The sequence below is a fragment of the Strigops habroptila genome, chromosome Z (assembly GCF_004027225.2).
Source record: "Strigops habroptila isolate Jane chromosome Z, bStrHab1.2.pri, whole genome shotgun sequence".
NCBI classification, from domain to species: Eukaryota; Metazoa; Chordata; class Aves; order Psittaciformes; family Psittacidae; genus Strigops; species Strigops habroptila.
The window spans coordinates 19,631,997-19,650,017 of record NC_044302.2 but is presented as its reverse complement, the minus strand read 5'-3'; the positions used below and the strand labels follow the sequence as shown (position 1 = coordinate 19,650,017).

General features: G+C 46.9%; 1 protein-coding gene across 4 annotated transcripts in view; it reads right to left on the bottom strand.

Annotated features, from left to right (window-relative positions):
* NECAB2 (N-terminal EF-hand calcium binding protein 2) overlaps window positions 1-18,021 on the bottom strand; it is a 108,787-nt gene that overhangs the window by 79,957 nt on the left and 10,809 nt on the right. The gene's annotated exons all lie outside the window — the stretch shown is intronic.

Here is an 18,021-nt window from a genome sequence, read left to right as displayed (position 1 = left end):
TGCTGGTAAATCAAACTTGACCCTGGCCCTTTACCCCTACTCCAGAAAGTCTCTCTACAATGAATAGCCAGCGATTCCAGCTGGAGTATTGCAGCATTCATGGCTACAGAGCTAATCACAGTGCTCAGCTGGACAAATACTTCTAACTCTGTAATTCTATATTATGAGGATGTTCCCTTGGGATGCTCCTGTGATCACATACACAGGTCAAGACCTAGACTTGCAGCAGGGGCAATGAGTCATTTGGCCAAAAAGGCACTAAATAATTTCATCTCCCCTTGCACACTTGGGGAGGTGCTCCAAGTTTGAGTTCAGACCCAGAAATGCACCAGAGAATTCAGACTCGCAAGGGGTTCCCAGAGCACTGGAGTGGCCACAGGCTCTGAATCGCCTTTCCCCCCACCCATGGCAGCAAGAGCCTCTTGCAGGCAGCTCTAGGGCACTTTATGCCCCAATAAGGGTCACATTCCCAGATTTGAACATCTCTGATACAGGAGCCAGCAAGCCCAGTCTCCCCATGCAAGCCTTACACGCTTCCCAGGAGCCCTATGCCTCATCTCCAAATGAGGAAATGCATGATCACTCCAAAAGGCCTGACCAGCTACTGCTTTAAAAGAAAAAACAGCAATAAATTCTTTAAAGCACCAGAGCCCAGACCCCCCAGCAAAGCCTACCTGAAGGTATTATTTAGCCCCTTCCTCTAACTACCCATCTTTATTCAGGTATATCAGGGTGAAACTCTTGTGTTTGAGGTGACAGGCAGGGGAATGTGCATTTTCCTCTCAGCTGCTGCTCAAAGAAAAGTGAGTGGGAGCCCAGTTCTCTCTGCTGGAGTACACGGATAATGGCTGAAGGCTCCTGAAAGGCTTTTAAATAGCTAGGTCTCTGTGCCCCAGCTATTTAACTAGCTATTTAAAAGCCGCAGCCTCAGCTATTTAAAAGAAATAAACCAGGATGCTTGTTGGCTGAACCCCTCTTTCACCACGCTCTTGCCTTTCAGGGTTTCCTTCTTCTCCAGCAATATAAAATTAATGGGGGAAAATGGAGGAAATTAAGGGTGTTGGCTGACTGCACCTGTTTGGAGCACTTTAACAGCTCTGTGTTCATTTACAGGGATGCTCACGGCATGCTGTGTACAACCCAGCCGTTGCTCAATCCCCACTTAACATCTCACAGCAAAGACTATCTAAGGCAAGACACATCATCCTTGCCACAAGCTTAGGAGGGATATATCCCTACACAGCGACTGCTGGTGCCAATCAGCCTGTACCCCTCGTTGGCCTGAATTACTGCTCTCTTTTGTACTTTTACAATCCTCAGATTAGTCATATGCTGCTTTCTGCTTTGGACATCCCTCCACTAAATGGCTGGTTCAAACTGTATTAATCACACCCAGTTTAGGATTACTATATGCTCATTATTTAAAACTATTTACTGAATAAGTTTATAAATAAGGTTGTTCGAATTTTCCTTTCCGTGTGCCATGAAGATTCATTACTTGGCTTGGAAGTCTGGGGCTATTTCTGGGCTTTTGTCAAAATCAGTTCTTGTTACTGTCAAAACCAGCTCTATGGCATTTAAATACTTATTTTTCCTCCTAAACGAATCTAGATAGAAAAAAAAAGTTTCAGCTACTCAGACATTAGAGAGAAGCCAGACATTCAGCCTGGGCTGTGTTGTTAGGGGCTCAGTTATTCCCAAGTTTCCAAGAGGTTGAAGTCTCCCTTTGAGATAAAAATGGGAAAGACAGTCCCTACTTATCTGAGCCAGGTGATAAACACAGGAACCTCCAAGGCACGTGCTCAGGCTGGTCCCACACCACAGCCAAGGGGGAGGGCAAAGACATAGCCCTCAGGTTGAGCTCTGTGTGCCAAAACTCATCCCCTGCTTCTTGCCAAGGGATATAGGATGCTGTCTGTCCTGTGCAAATAAACAGAACTGCAGCCAACGCACCGGGGTTTTGCCAATCTGTGCTACCAGTTACAGTACAGCCCAGGTCCCCAGCAAGCAGCCGTCAACCAGGGCCAGAAGAAGAAACCAAGCAGGTGATGGACAAGTACAGATTATAGGGTTTTGCCTGCTGTAGGACATGTGCCTGCTCCTTTGGCTGCAGCTCCCTGGCATCCAGCACACGTTTTGCTCTTTCATTAAAGGCGGGGAGAGCAGGACTGGTTTGCTGTGAAAGCTTTATACATACGCATACTGCAGATGGTGAGGGGCATCAGAATAAATAGGGGAGAATAGAGTGGAGACAACAAAAAAGCACAGTTAAATCCACGCACAGTGCATCCCAGTGGAAGCAGCAAGCGTTCATTACAGGTTTTGATGGACTCACTGCTCAGGCCATGTGGTGCCTAGCAGCAGCAGAGCCCAGCAGACAGCACAGCCCCTTGTCTCCACTGATGATCTGGTGGCATTTTGCTTTCCACGCTGCTTTGCAGGCAGAGAACTCAAACCCTGCCCAACTGCGGTACAGGCAAGGTGCAGAGGGAAAGGCAGTAGCCGCAGCTCCACCTTCTCTTCCTTGACATTTAACAATGAGCTTCCCCACTGCTTCACTAGCCAGGCACTTGTGGGGTTGCAGACCACTACAGTCTTGAATGATTCAGTTATTGAAGGGAAGGTTGTTGAAGGTTGGGAGAGATGTATTCTCCCTCATCGCAGCTCCAAGTTCAGAAACACAAAGATCTCAAGAAAAGGCTATTGCCATTCCAGTTTCATGTCTGATCCTGGCCCAAAAGTTTTTCCTCTCTGGTGTATGTGGCGCTTAGCACAAAGCATTGGTTTACCCCTATCATTGATGAGATTTGCTTTACAAGCTTTTGTAGGGGGGCTTACCCAGGTGCTATACCCAGTTATTTTCCAGCAGCTTCTGGAAAGGCTATTGGAGCAGGAGCTCAACCATGTGCTGTAATTTCAGATGAGAGGCCACCTGAAGAACCTAAGGGCTTCTCCGAAAGAAAGGTCTGAGGCAGAGCAGAAGTCCTGCATGCACCCCAGTGAGGCAGTGCTTTCATCTCCCCTTTGAATTCTGCCTTCTCCCCCCTGCTCCTCTGTGCACCACAGGGAGCTTTAGTTAATTAAAACTTTCCAACAGGCAGGACCTGCAGCCTCACTCAGCGCAAAATGTCACACACAACTTACTAATATTTACTAATGACTAAGGGATTGAGGTTAATCCAACAGTTTGATGGCAGGAGGAAACGGCAACCCCGTTACAGAGATGGGAATTAGGCAGAGCAACCTCACCTGCACAGCCCGGAGGCTGAAATGCTACTTTAGTCTCTGTACTAATTTATGTTTATTATAATGCAACATGCAATTACCAGGTGATTTTATAACAGCTTTACACCCCAAGCTTGGAAAATGCCACACTGCCAACAACATCAAGATCATGCACCAATCTGAACTGACGAAGACCCAAGGAGACCACATACATGAACAATGTATATTGACTCTTAAAATACAACCCCCTCCGCTCTGGAAGTTGAAGATGCAGAGCTCATGGTTTGGGGAGGACAGCTCCCCACACTAACAAAGCATTGAGTCCACCCCAGTCACTGAGATCCTGGTTTTCTGGTCCAGGCCCTGCAATCAGGGCAGGAGCTAAAGCAAGGATGATGCTTCAAATGCCCCGTTTTTGTGTCACATTGATCTTGCAGTGCTGCACTGGTTCTTGCCTTAAGGCAAAATGTAGACTTTGACTTTACCCTCCAGAGCCTCTTCCAACTGGACTTGCAGAACCTGTCTTTTAAAGAACTTCTGCTTGCACTAAACATCCCCTCTTGCTCCAGGACCAGCGCTGCAGCCATGAAGGAATCCCTAGGGTGGGATTGCTCTATGTGAAAGCAGGCAACAAAAAAGGGGTTTTCTGGGGAATCACTCAGCCCACCTAAATACACCCAGTTGCTGCAAATAGAGAACAGGCACAGGGTAAGAGTTCAGGTTACAATCCTACAGGCAACCCACCGGTAGCTAGGAAACATTGTAAAATGAACTAACTTCACCATCAGATAAAACTCCTGCAGCATTAGATCATAGTCCTCAGATGCCCCAATGTCCCCAGAGCTCCGAGATGATTCTCCAGAGCAGTATGAGGAATTACCACCATAAGAAAAAAAAAAACAACAAATAAATAATGACAAAAAAGCTCCAAATCATAGGAGACTCACCTTCCAAGACATACAGAGGCTCATCCCAGAGAGGGCCCTTGGAGCTGTGGAGCTTCTCCCAAGCTCTCAGCAGCAGCACAGCTCCTGGCCCATGGCTCTGGGCATCCTGTGGACACCAGTTCCCAGCTCCAGACATGGCCTTTCATCCCTAGGGAAGCTGCCACTGCTTAGTGGAAGCCTTACCAACCAAAGAATACTGCAGTGTTGTTATTCTGAGATGCAGGGATGCAGGGAAACAGCAGGTAAAATCCTTCTGCTGGCTGCTAAATAAATGCAGAGGGTGATTTTGTTTTGATGGTTTTGCTTGTTTGGGTATTAAAAGGAGCATGACCCAGCTATGTTGTTTGGGCAATTGAGAAAATGAGAATTTAACACCAAATCCCACCCGCCCTCGCTTAAACTTACAGTCTACTGACTTGATAGAACTTGTGATTGTGTAGTTGTAGGGAAGAGATACTGTAACATTTTTTCTTGTGTGTTTATTACTTATAATGGCATTCATGTACAGCAGACCAAAATACTTTCCCCTTCAACATGCAATTTAGGTCAGAATTTAGGTCAGAACTATTAAGAACCTTTGCAATAAGCTATTCCATTTCCGATGAACTTTCAAAATTACCCTTTGTATCACGTGCCTGGTACACCTCATGTGGGTTCATATATAACAGTATAAAAAGCCCCAAAATGGGTAATTGTAGACTTTCAGATTTATGAGCCTCCCTGTGTGGGCATGACCACCAATTAAAAAAATCATTTGAGTTACTGCACCTAAATAAATTACTGTCTTGCTAATTGACCTCTGCAATTGCATCATTGAAGTGTTAATTTACACCATTTTAATGAACAAAATGTGTCTGCAAATATATTGAAATTGGAACTATCAAGCTTCTTCATAACAAAAGTGGGAAGGAAGGGACTGGCCTTTTCCCATTGCTCATGCCCTTTGTAATTAATTTCTAAAGTAATTTCCTCCTTTGCCCAGCAGATACCACCTCTGGCCACATTTGTGGCTGGAAAGAAGATTTCCCCAATTTATTACCACAATAAATACCATTAATTACTGCTCAAAGGGTAAAATCTGACAGCTTTCAATGTAAGAGGGACTCCCTCTGGGGTACGCCATACAGGCACGATGGCAAAACTCCTCTGGCAAGAGCCTGGACAGAGCCTCAGGGCACGGCCAGGACACTGGCTGAAAGCTGCCCAAAGGGATACTTGGTTTAGAGAAATAAAATACAAACCTTTCTTATTCTTAACATATTCAGCCTGTGGCTAAAGCTGTGAACATATGGAGGTTATTCAGAAGGGCATAAAACTTGCCTGAGTATCCATTTGGCTGTGGCATTGCTCTCTGTCCTCAAAGCAATGCTTGAATTGCAGGACAGGAGGGATTTTGGCACAAAACTTGTGCCTGTAGGCTGAACCTACAAGCCAGACTTGCTTCACAAAGCCCCATTACTATGCTGGAGCCCAAGGGTGCAAACACGCCACAACCTGCTCTGAGGGTGGCCGGAGGAAGAGTTGGATGTGGAAACACAAGAGGAGCCTGGCATGCTGTGCTGACACTCAGGGGCTGCTTGAGCAGCTGCCGGGTGGCTGTAATTTGCCCTCGGCCACTCTGGGGACACCCAGGACCAAAAGTTCCACATAGCTCCAAGGTTTGCTGGTGTATTTACCTCTGCAGGCAGCCGTGCTCCTATATGAGGTCCCCAGGGGCGAGGGATCACTGCCACAAGCACAAGTGGTAAATGAGGTTCAGGGTAAGCACATGACGTGGCAGCAAGGAGGAGAGGTCTGTCAGGGGCTCCCCAAAGCCCTGCAACTCCCAGGAATGAACCTGTGTTTCATGTATAGGCCATCAGTTTAGTAGCTTACTCCAGGCTGCTCCCTACTGCTCAAGCACCAGGCACATTCGTTTTTCCCTACAGCATTTTATTTGTCCTTATTTGCTGTCCTGAAAGTGACAGAAGTGGGGAAAGTATTTATATCCTACACTGCTCCAGTAATTATTCACCAAGAGTTTGGCTGAGTAACATCTTCCATTTCCTCAGTCCTGCTCACCGCTGGGCACACAGAAAAATCATTCTATGAGCATGTTACTTGGTTTCCTGGCTATGAAGCAATTTTAAAACACTCCTACGTTTGCCACTTTGGAATCAAACTCATGTAATTTAATGGGTGTCACTAAGACACCAACATGCCCACAAGGCAGCTATCAGTTTCCCACCACAAAAGGCTGCTCTTGAAATAATTCAAAGGGATCACCACTAAGTGACTTCGAGCTGCTGGTGCTGAGATATGCACAGAGGAGAGCTTGCTGGAATCTCATGGGGGATCTCATGACCCCCGAGTGAGGCAGCTCCTTGACCCAGCATGCACAGGGAAGTGTGAAGATGAGCAGAACAGAAAGTGTATTTCCCCATGAAATCCCTTCCATCCCCAAAGGCCAGAGCTGGAAAAGGGCCACCTCCATCTCGTGGTCATCATCCTCGTGGAAATCTGCCTGCAGCCTATGCAGCACCGGCAGGGCTGCGCAACAGCTGCACGGCATGCAAGGACATCTAGTGCCTGATGCTGAGGCTGCAAGGAGAGACTGGGGTACAGCAAAATGCTGTTTTCTGATGGTTTATCTCCTTGCAGCAATGAAAAGTCCCCCATGAGCCCAGCACCAGCACCACTCCAGAGAGTGGGGTCCGGGTAGGAGGGTCGCTGCGGGGCTCTGACATGCATTTCAGCTGTCTGTGACATCTGGGGCTTCATCTCACAAGCTGGAGCTCCCCAAGAGCCCATGCCCCCTTCCCTGAAACACAGCTCCTCTGACAAGTCCAGTTTGGGCAGCTTTGAGATGTTTCCCAAGCCAGACTTTGACACATCCCACACAGCTCATGGGGTAATGCAGGTAACACAGTATGGCTGGTGAGAATGTGAGATTCGTGTCTTCACCTACCCACAGCGCCCTCCTTCCTATTCCTCCATCTGTTCTGAGAGCTTCTCAAAGTCCGGCACAGATCCAGCATCCTAATGGAATTCTGCTCTGGCATGGAGCTGACCACATAGTTTGCAGCACAATAAATTAATCTTGGTTTCAAAGGACGTACTTCCATCCAAGCTACCAGTAGCCAAGCTGGTGCTTTAAAGCTGCTTCGGTAACACAAACAGGGTTTGTCAAGCCCTTGTGCAAGTAGAAATACCGTTTTTCTGAGGATAATCTAAGCTATCCACTGTTGAGGAAGATGGACAGTCAAGACGTCCAAACCATCTGATGGGGCTAAACGGTCAGAGCACTCAGATTGACACATGGGTGTGTATATGTTTAGGCACAGAGCGTGTTTGCATAGTACCTGTACTGCTGACGTCCCTGCAGAGCCCCAGGATATGGGATGGCAGCAGGGGGGGTAGTCAAGGTCAGAAGCTCATTGCACCGAGGTGCTGCCAACAGATGCCGCTGCTCACCACCCCTCCTTAGGCAGTGGCACTCTGTAAAACAGATATTTTTTAAATGAGACTTGAAGAAGATGGTTGGAGATAGGAAAGGGCCCATTGGGCCACGCAGCTAAACAGAGAGCCTGAAATAATGATGGATTTGGGATGTCTTAACCTAGCCCATCCGCATAGGTAGGGATCATCTCCCCGTGCTTTAAAGGACCTTTGCCCTGTAATAGTGAACCTGGATCTCTGCGAGCTTCGTCTCAGTGCTGGTGGGCTTTGCAGTCGGGAGAGGGAGCTGTGCTGCTGCGGGACGGACACATGGACACCTCGGGGAGGGTGGAAAACCTGTTTTCAAACCGGACCTTGCAGCATAACATGCTTGTGCTTCCTAAATAAAATATTGATTTAGAGGGGCTTTAATTACATGCACCAACATTCTTCGAGTTGTCTTTCCCTCTCTCCTTGGCAGTTTAAAAATCCCCATGGCTATTCCCAAAGTTGGTGCAAGTTTACGAATAACTTTGGGCCCTCCTGAAAAATCACTGTTTTAACTAGCTTGCTACCTCCCTGCTTGCACAAAGCCCCTGTGTGACACCCTGGCACCCCCTGGTACTCCTGTCTCCCTATCCCACCCACCACCTCCTGATCATGAATGAAAGGCCCCAGCCCTGACCTTCCCACCATCAATTGCATTCCGAGCCACACACAGCCTAGAGGTTTTCTCCCCTTCATTGGGGTTTGAATCACACCTTCAGAAACCCAAAACTGTTTCCCAGCAAAACTTGTCCTGACAGCTTCACCACCCCATGCAAGTCCAGATGATTGCTTTGGGATTGGCAAGACAGCTCATCACCTGCTTGAAAACATGTCTGTGCAGTCCATACCCACATCATTACACCATACAATGCCCAAAATTTCATGAGGGAGATGATCTCCATGTCGTTCCTATGCAAACACCCTGAGCATCACTGGCATAGCCCTGACTGCCAGGCCAGTATGCAGAGCACTCAGCCCAGCAGAGAACAGCATCTTTTGGGGGCTCTCAAGCACCCGTCTTCCAGCACAAGCAGTAGGTATCTGGAGGGCTCTATCCTTCCTCTGTCTGCTACTTAGTGATTTCAGCTAGCAAGACTGAGGGTGGCAATTAAACTCCAGGTAACTCCAACTTTGCAACTTCTGGAAGATCAGGGAAAAAAGATCCAAAGCAAACCATAAAAGTGGTAAAAGACCTATTGTAATGTATTTCCAATGATGTATTCATTCCCAGTTTCTAACTGTACCTGATGGTCCATGTATTTCAGTAGGAAATAATTACTTACCACATGTGTTTTCCCATGAAAATGGCAGAAATAGAGTATTAAATGAAACCGAGCTATATACCCAGATTGTCTAAATTCGCTGCAGCAAGCTCTGTCTTAAAAGGAGAGGTTTCTTTCTTGGGTTCCTAGCACCAACTCTCACATGGTAGAAGCCCATTTTTCATGCTGGACCTCCAGGAAGCATTAACACTGGGTGGGATGTTGGGTACCTGGTTGCAAGGTTCCCAGCTGACAGATCTACCAGCAGTTTTCTTCAGGTGTCACTTCAGATTTGTCAAGAGTGGCTATATTAAATTTGTTCAGAGTGGCTATATTAAATAGCGGAAAAAGCTTGTGTCCATGACTGCAGAAATACAGAAATCTTGAATTGCAGTGAGATAAACTACCTGAATCTCTGGTTTTCTTCCTGGCAGAGAAAACAATGCTTGTGGGTTGCATCCTGGAGTTCTTTCAGATTCTTGATTGGGTTTCCTTTGTTTCTGGACAATTTTATAGGGATCCCCGCAATGCACCTCACCTTCTGTCTCCAGAATAAATCTGGTGCCTCGCAGTAGTGTTTCCAAGGGTGCACTCCTGGAACCATAGATTTATTGCTTCACTTCTGCCTCCAGGATTATAGCAAGTGCCTCCAGGAGCCCATTATAGATTTGAGAACTGTTCTACCTCCAGCAGACAGACTCTCAGTGCAACGCTTCTGTGTCACTAAATGTTCTCTAGGGCTGTGAAGTATTTCTCGCACCACAAAAAAAAAAAAAACAAAAAAAAACAAAACCAAAACCAAAACCAAAAAAACAACCAAACCCCAAAATAAAACCAAAACCAAAACTCCAGAGTTGTTTATTTTATAGCATTACACACCTTAATGGCCCATTACAAACATAAATTACATACAGACTTTGAGTGCAGCAGGGAGACGTGAGCCTCCCACAACCACTCCTGAGAGGAGCAGGCATGGTTCAGTCCCGAAGTGCCAGCAAGCTAGGGGACACAGGGGCTGTTGGTTTGAGGAGAGATGGAGCAGGACCAGGAGAGGGCACAAAACCTGGTAAGAAGATCCTCAGTGCCTGCAGGGCCCCCTGGGCTGGCATGGCTGCACCAACTGTGTATTGCTGGGACTAATCTTGTTGCTAGGAAATTCAGGGATCAGGTAGACAAATAATCGATAGGTGCCGGAAGCATTTGGTTGGAATTACAACTTGCAGCGCATCATGGTCCTGAACCAGCTGGGAAAAAGTCCCTCCAGGAAGCCATCTGGGATTTGGAAAATGGGTGGTGCTGGCTTACTAACCCATCCACTTACCCAGCTTATGGATCTTACTCATATTCTGCTGTGCTGGAAAGCTCTGTGCTGTCAATCACAACATCCCTGACAGCAAATCTGCCTCCCACTCCGACCGCCACAAACACCAATGCTCACCTGCCCCGGCACACTGCAGAAAAGTGCTGGATGCTCCATTTTTAAGGCAAAATACAACAGCTTTGGCTAATATGTTTGTGAGTCCACCTGCCATTTTCTCAATGACTTTTGGGGATGGAGTTATGACAACATAACACCATCATGTATTCATCCTCCACCTGAACAACTTGCTGCCTGTGCTTGATCTCTGGTGATGGTTCACATGCCAACCTCAAAAAAACAATCCTCATGATACAATACATTTGGGTAACATCCTGGCCCAGTATCAGCCACAAAACATCTAGAAGTATGGGCAGTACCCTCCAGCTCTGACAGCCAGATTAGATACTGCCAGGAGGCTCTATCTCGGGCCGTTCCTTCAGCAAATAAACAGTGATTTCTTTTAATATTTACTGGAATATAAGCACCAGTCATTGCAGTCATGCTAGGAGGTAATCTGGCCAGTGAGCAGGGCTTGGCAGTTCCACCCAGGGCAAGCAGGCTGCAATAAATACAATACTGTACTTCCTAAATCAGCATGAGGATGCTCGCCGGTGCCCTGCATTGAAGGGGTTCTTTTCTTGTCAGAAAAGAAAAAACCCAACACATGCAGGTGGCAGTTTCAAGGTGTGATCAAATGGAACATCCTGCTTGCTGAGCTTTTTCCATGCAATATAAACTTCAAAGTACTAAATAATTCATGAAGCATCACCCTGACAAATCTGAGTATTAGGGAATCAAAAGAACATGGAAATTGTGTTTCCGTATGAAAAATGTTTAGTATTAGTTCTTCCACCAAGCAGGAGCCATTGGGACTTTATAGCCTCAGAGTGAGAATCTGGGGCTCAGGCATTTGGACCCTAACAGAATAAACACTTTTATCCTGTGCATTTCTGCCTCCTTTATCAGTGCAGTGTTCAAAAGCTATTGGGACTGCTCATGCGAGGAAAGGGGGAAAGGCGGTTCATCCATCCTTAATGATATTCAACCAGAGTAAGACTTTATTTTTTCAGCTGTGGGATTGCTTTCAAAGCCCTGTAATTTTCTTCACCTAAAGCTGGGAAAGCAACACACGCTCCGCTTGCAAATACGGATCTGATCCAGTGGAGCCACATCGTTTCCTCTACAGCAAGCCATTTCCTGGCACATGGATGGAAGGGTATCCATTACATCGTTCACAGGAAGGGGGGAAAAAACATAAAATTTTCTGCAAATAGATGTAACAGAACACGAGGAAGGTCACAGGGGACACAGGCAGCCTGGGAACTGGCAATTCCACCTCCGTTTGACTTGCTTTCCTTTGTTTCGGGGTGAGAACATTTCACTTGGCCGGCTCTTGGCCAGCTCCCCTGTTATGTCATATCCAGATTACTCAGTGGATGAGGTATTTGGAGTGTTACATCACAGAGATAGCACTGGTTTATATAACTTTATATTTTTCTCAGACACCTGCTTCTCCACTTCCTGAAAAATGTTTATATAAATATTTATATTTTCAGGAATGTGAACTTATATTAGCTTCAGGATGACAGTCATCTTAAATATAAAATGGTACAAGTGGTTGCTGCACAGGTACCTCCACAGCATTGCCTGGGAACCTTTTTCTGCTTCTTACAAACACCAGTTTACCAAAATCAGAAAAATGCAGGGGAAGAAATCGGTTCTGGTGAAACACAAATCTAGAGCTGTCTCTCAGCCTTAAGGTGGAAGTGCTAGCCAAAAAGGGAACGAACCAGTAATCACCCTAAAATCCCAGAGGTTACAGCACTAACCGCAATGTTGGAGTACTGTGTCTGAGGCTCCACTAAAAATCCCCAATCAAGCACTGGTTTGTGTCTGTTCCTAATGAAAAATTTCCAAAGGTCTTACTTCCACCTCAAAGTAAAACAGAGGGAGGATTTTAAAGTTTTTGTTTTGTTTTGAGAGGAGAAAACCTTCTTACTATTACACATTTGATGAGATCAGTATCTCACAGAGGTTGTGTGCTGCCTGTTTTAACATGCTGCCTTTAGCCATCTTAGTTATTAATTAATACTTCCAGTTATTAATGCTCCTGAGAAATCTCTTTTGCTTAAACTTCATGGAAGCAGGGGATGAGATATGTTTTTGCAAATAGGTTACTTCAGGTACTTCAGGCTGTATCAATCACCTGTAATTCTTTCATATGAACTGCCACTCTTCCCTCTCACTGCTCATGTATCTTATTGCTCATTAATTGCCTTAATTTCATGAGCAGCTGCCATGACAAGAGCAACATTTACAGGAAAGCTGCTCCGGCAACCCCTGTGAAAGGGAGTTTGGCAAGCAGGTACTGGAAAGGGCTCAAGGAAAACTTCAATTGCAACATCATCTTGAGCTTGGAACTGATGTTCCCACTGCAGCATCCAGAATGGGCCATGCTGACATGGTCCTTCCCAACAAGCTGCAGGAAAACTGGTGGGGAGTGGATACCCTGTATATCCAGTTTCACTTTCCTTGCATTCTCCAGATGCAGGGTCAGACCCTGCTGAACCTCTCCCATCCACATAGCTCCCAGACCCATGCAGACACCCGCCCGTGCCTGGGCAGCGCTGCCGCTGCCACTACCACCCTTGTGGGAGTGAGGCCACAGAACATCCCACCCGCAAAGCACGGGCTGTGAAATCCTTCTAGCCCTGAGCCACGACGTGCCAGCATCTGCTGCTGCTGCTTCTTTTCCCAGGCTGCTTTTGGATAAAACAGTAAATCCAGCACTGGCATCCCAGCTACCAGATTGAAAAAAAGGAGAAGAAAAAGAAAACTCAGCTGCATAGTACAAAGGATTTACATGGCATAAACTTCCCATTAGTTCAAATTTGCTTAGAAACGACTGCCAAGTTAACTTTGTGTAATTTGATTCATTGTTCATTCACCTTTTTTGCAGCAGCCATTGCAGCTTGGGAAGATAAACCATGTCATGATGCCCATCGCATGTATCCGTTTCCTTCTGGACAAGGCCATGCAGCCTCTGTGTCCCCTGTGGTCCCCAAGCAGGCTGCCTTGCGAGGGCAGGCTGAATCTGGCACAGCCTACAGTGCTCCTGGCACTGCAGCCACATTAGGCATCCACATTAGGCATCCCACCACTTTGCCATTTGCTGGGTTTTGTTAGACCTTAATGTTGAAACTGAAAAGTCCATTTATTACCCCAGAAAAACACCAAGGAATTTTTTTCTGACATACAAATTACCTGGCCTTTTCAGTTGAAAGATCTATTGGCCACTTTATTAGCTCTGAAAGCTATCTATGCCTCCAAGACCTCTGCTGACTCAGAGTTACCGTAATACTGGATAGCTTTGCTATTAATGCCAAGCTGCAAATGAGGTTTGCTCTGCTGGGCCGGCTCTCAAAAGGAATGAATGTTTTAGGCCTGCAACTGTGTCTGTGGTCTCATAAAAAAGCACAGCTCTCCTCATTTTCTATTTCTTTGCCGTTAAAGGAATTATTTCATCCTGCCCTTTGCATGTCCTCTGGTTCAAGTTTGCCTCTCTGGCAAAAGGTTCAGTGGGCTATAAAGGCACAACTTAAAGTTGGAGACTTACCCAATGTAATATCCCCAAATCCACACTTTGTCATCAGCAGTAACCTTACACGCTCACAACCTCTGCTGAACCTCCTTCTCATTCCCAGCTTGCAGTTGGCCGCTATTTCACCAAGCAAACCCTCTCTGCCCTGGCCCTGATCTAACGCTTCAGCCAGACCAGCTCTGTTTACCCCTGGAGATAGCTAGGCTGTAATCAAACACCCCAGCTTGGCCTGGGGACCACAGCAATTTGCAGCTGTGTCCCAGCTGCTAAAGGTGGTTCCTGCAGTTATTTCACCAGCCCCTTCACTTACAGTGAGACCAAGATGTGGAAATTCACCTGTGGGGTAAATATCTTAAATAAATAGTGCTTTCACCTCCCAAACCAGGTTTCCCAGCTGGTGGTGGTGCCAGTTATGGAGCAGGACCATGCTCCCTGTGCATGTGTGCTGCCTGGCTCAGGATTCCCCTCCTTTCCCTCGATTCCAGCTTGCTGCAGCGTAGCTGTAAAATCAAGCTGAACTGTCAACAGTGCTTCCAAGAAATTAATGCAACCAGCAAAAATTGGGCTGGAAAACAAAATCCATGCTGCTTCCTTCGCAGAAAGTTCATGGGAGCTGCTTCCTCTGCCTCTCCTCGGGCAGGCTCCTGTAAATCAATACATTAATAGGTCCTGCTTCTCTGAGCCAAGCTTTGTAATATGGGTGCCCGCACAGAGCAGAAGGGCACAGTCATGCTGCCAAAGGCAGAAATACCGTGAGATTTTTTCCTTCCCTCACCAGAGCAGAATATCTCTGTCTCCAAGCTGCACAGCAGAGGATCCAGGTTTTGTCCTGGCCTGCAGGGCTTGGTCCCTGGCGACAGCAAAGAAAACTCTTCTTGGACAGCAGATCCATGCAGCTTTCCAGGCTCTGGCAGAAGGCAGGATCCAGCCAACAACAGCAATTAAATTTGCACTCCATTTTCTTACTCCCCCCTTAGACACTCTCTAGTCATGAGCTTGCTTCCACCCTCACAGCTTGCTTCAGAGCCCTGGAATTCAGATGTTTTTCCCTGGAGTCTCCAGGCTCGGTTCCAGCTTGAAATCCCTTCTGCTAGAAGCCATCCCTGCAAGTGCTCCCCAACTACAAGCAGTTTAGCCCAACCTCAGGAGCTGTCAGTTAGCAGTGGTGCGCTGGCTGCTGGCCTGCCCACAGGTATCTGTATTTCACAAATAAAGCAGGTTAATTCAAGCCACCACAGTCTGCAACAGTCTGACAGCTCTCTAAGGGTCCTTATAAAGCTAAGACTTCGCAATCTTCAGATTTGTGATATATCATAATGCTCTGTAGACCTTTTACATAGTGGTCATTGACAGGACAAGCAGGAATGGCTTTAATCTGACAGAGAGGAGATTTAGATTAGACATTAGGAAGAAGTTCTTCCCTGTGAGGGTGCTGAGGCACTGGCACAGGTTGCCCAGAGAAGTCGTGGCTGCCCCACCCATGGCAGAGTTCAAGCCCAGCTTGGACAGGGCTTGGAGCAACCTGGTCTGGTGGAAGGTGTCCCTGCCCATGGCAGGGGGTTGGAACTGGATGAGCCTTAAAGTCCTTTCCAACCCAAACCAGTCTGGGATTCTGTGAAGGTGTAGCTGGATTTAGTCGTGTGCTCAAAGACAGAAGTGTGGCCAAAGAAAGTGAATGCTGAACTACCAAAGGAGTTCCCAAGACTATTTTACAGAAAAAATTTCAATCCTGATGATATATGAAAAATGTGACTTTTGAAGAAGAAGGTACCCTTCCCTTAGGAAGCAAAAGCTCATAATGAACATGCTCTGACATCTCAGAAGTCTTTCACCAAAGCAAAAAGTAGAAGCAGTAAGTTTGTACATTAATTGCATAACCAAAGGTACCTGAGTTTAGGCTTGCACAGACAGTTCTGCCGCACCCACAAATGTGTTTATTTAAAACATATCAGCCTTGACTACAAGGACTCACCAGCACAATAAAAGTAAAAAACTACAAGTCTTTCTTTTTTCTTTTTTCTTTTTTTTTTTTTGTCTTGTTGGTAAACTTCAAATCATTGTTTCTGCTATGGGTTCATAATTTTCCCACTGCTCCTGGCAAGCACCAGCAGGTCTCAGGAACTTGTTCTGCAAAAACACAAACTGGGGGCTGATCAGTTCAGGGAGGAAACCAAAGGAGGCTGAGGAGCCCTGAAGGACAGAAAATTGGTGCCTGACATGGAGCCCTTGTTGAGGAGTGATGAACATCACCTCTTAGTAGAATCATAGAATAGAATCATAGAATCGTAAGGGTTGGAAAGGACCTTAAGATCATCTAGTTCCAACCCCCCTGCCATGGGCAGGGACACCTTGCCCTAAACCATGTGGTCCAAGGCTCTGTCCAACCTGGCCTTGAACACCGCCAGGGATGGAGCATCCACAACCTCCCTGGGCAACCCATTCCAGTGCTTCACCACCCTCACTGTAAAGAACTTCTTCCTTATATCTAGTCTAAACTTTCCCTGTTTAAGTTTGAACCCATCACCCCTTGTCCTACCACTACAGTCCCTAAGGAAGAGTCCCTCCCCAGCATCCTTGTAGACCCCCTTCAGATACTGGAAGGCTGCTATGAGGTCACCATGCAGCCTTCTCTTCTCCAGGCTGAACAGCCCCAACTCTCTCAGCCTGTCTTCATATGGGAGGTGCTCTAGCCCTCTTATCATCCTCATGGCCCTCCTCTGGACTTGCTCCAACAGCTCCATGTCCTTTTTATGTTGAGGACACCAGAACTGTACGCAGTACTCCAGGTGAGGTCTCACAAGAGCAGAGTAGAAGGGCAGGATCACCTCCTTTGGCCCGCTGGTCACACTTCTTTTGATGCAGCCCAGGATACGGTTGGCTTTCTGGGCTGCAAGCACACACTGCCGGCTCATATTAAGCTTCTCATCAACCAACACCCCCAAGTCCTTTTCTGCAGGGCTGCTCTGAATCTCTTCTCTGCCCAACTTGTAGCAGTGCCTGGGATTGCCCCTACCCAGGTATAGGACCTTACACTTGGCTTGGTTAAACTTCATAAGGTTGGCATTGGCCCACCTCACAAGTGTGTCAAGGTCCCTCTGGATGGCATCCCTTCCCTCCAGCGTATCAACCGAACCGCACAGCTTGGTGTCGTCGGCAAACTTGCTGAGGGCGCACTCAATCCCACTGTCCCTGTCGCTGACAAAGATGTTGAATAGGACCGGTCCCAACACCGATCCCTGAGGGACACCACTCGTTACAGGTTTCCAACTGGACATCGAGCCATTTACCACCACTCTTTGCGTGCGGCCATCCAGCCAGTTTTTTATCCACCGAGTGGTCCATTTATCAAATTGATGTCTCTCCAATTTAGAGACAAGGATGTCGTGCGGGACAGTGTCGAACGCTTTGCACAAGTCCAGGTAGATGACATCAACTGCTCTGCCCCTGTCCATCAGTTCCGTGGCTCCATCATAGAAGGCCACCAAATTGGTCAGGCAGGATTTCCCCTTAGTGAAGCCATGTTGGCTGTCACCAACCACCTCGTTGTTTTTCATGTGCCTTAGCATATTTTCCAGGAGAAACTGTTCCAAGATTTTGCCAGGCACAGAGGTGAGACTGACTGGTCTGTAGTTCCCCGGGTCTTCCACCTTCCCCTTCTTGAAAATGGGGGTTATATTGCCCTTCTTCCAGTCATCGGGAACTTCACCCGATGCTGGAACTTAGTAGCAGCCAAAGGTCTGATTAAAAAACCCAAACTGTTCCATGTGAATTGAGCAGAGCAGGGAAGTTGCTTGAGGCTTCCTAGACTGACCTGCTCTGGTCACCGTGGCTGCAGAAGATTCCCAGTGGGCAGCATGGAGAGGACACCAAAGGACTTGCAGGGGACAAAGAAATGAAGTAGAGTGGCCTCCAATTTTAAACAGCCAGGTAACTCACCAAGGTAACCTCCCAACTGGCCCTCACATGCAGCAATGCAAACAGTGGGGAAAGCATTTAGCATCTCCACAGGCGGAACATGATGCACACATCCAAAAGTCCAGAAGGAGACTTTTTTCCTGGTTCTATCACATGCTGTAGGTCAAGGTTATAATGCATGGGTGAATTCCGCATGTAACAAAGCTGGTATCTGCTGACTCTCACAGTTGATTGTTTTGGAACAAT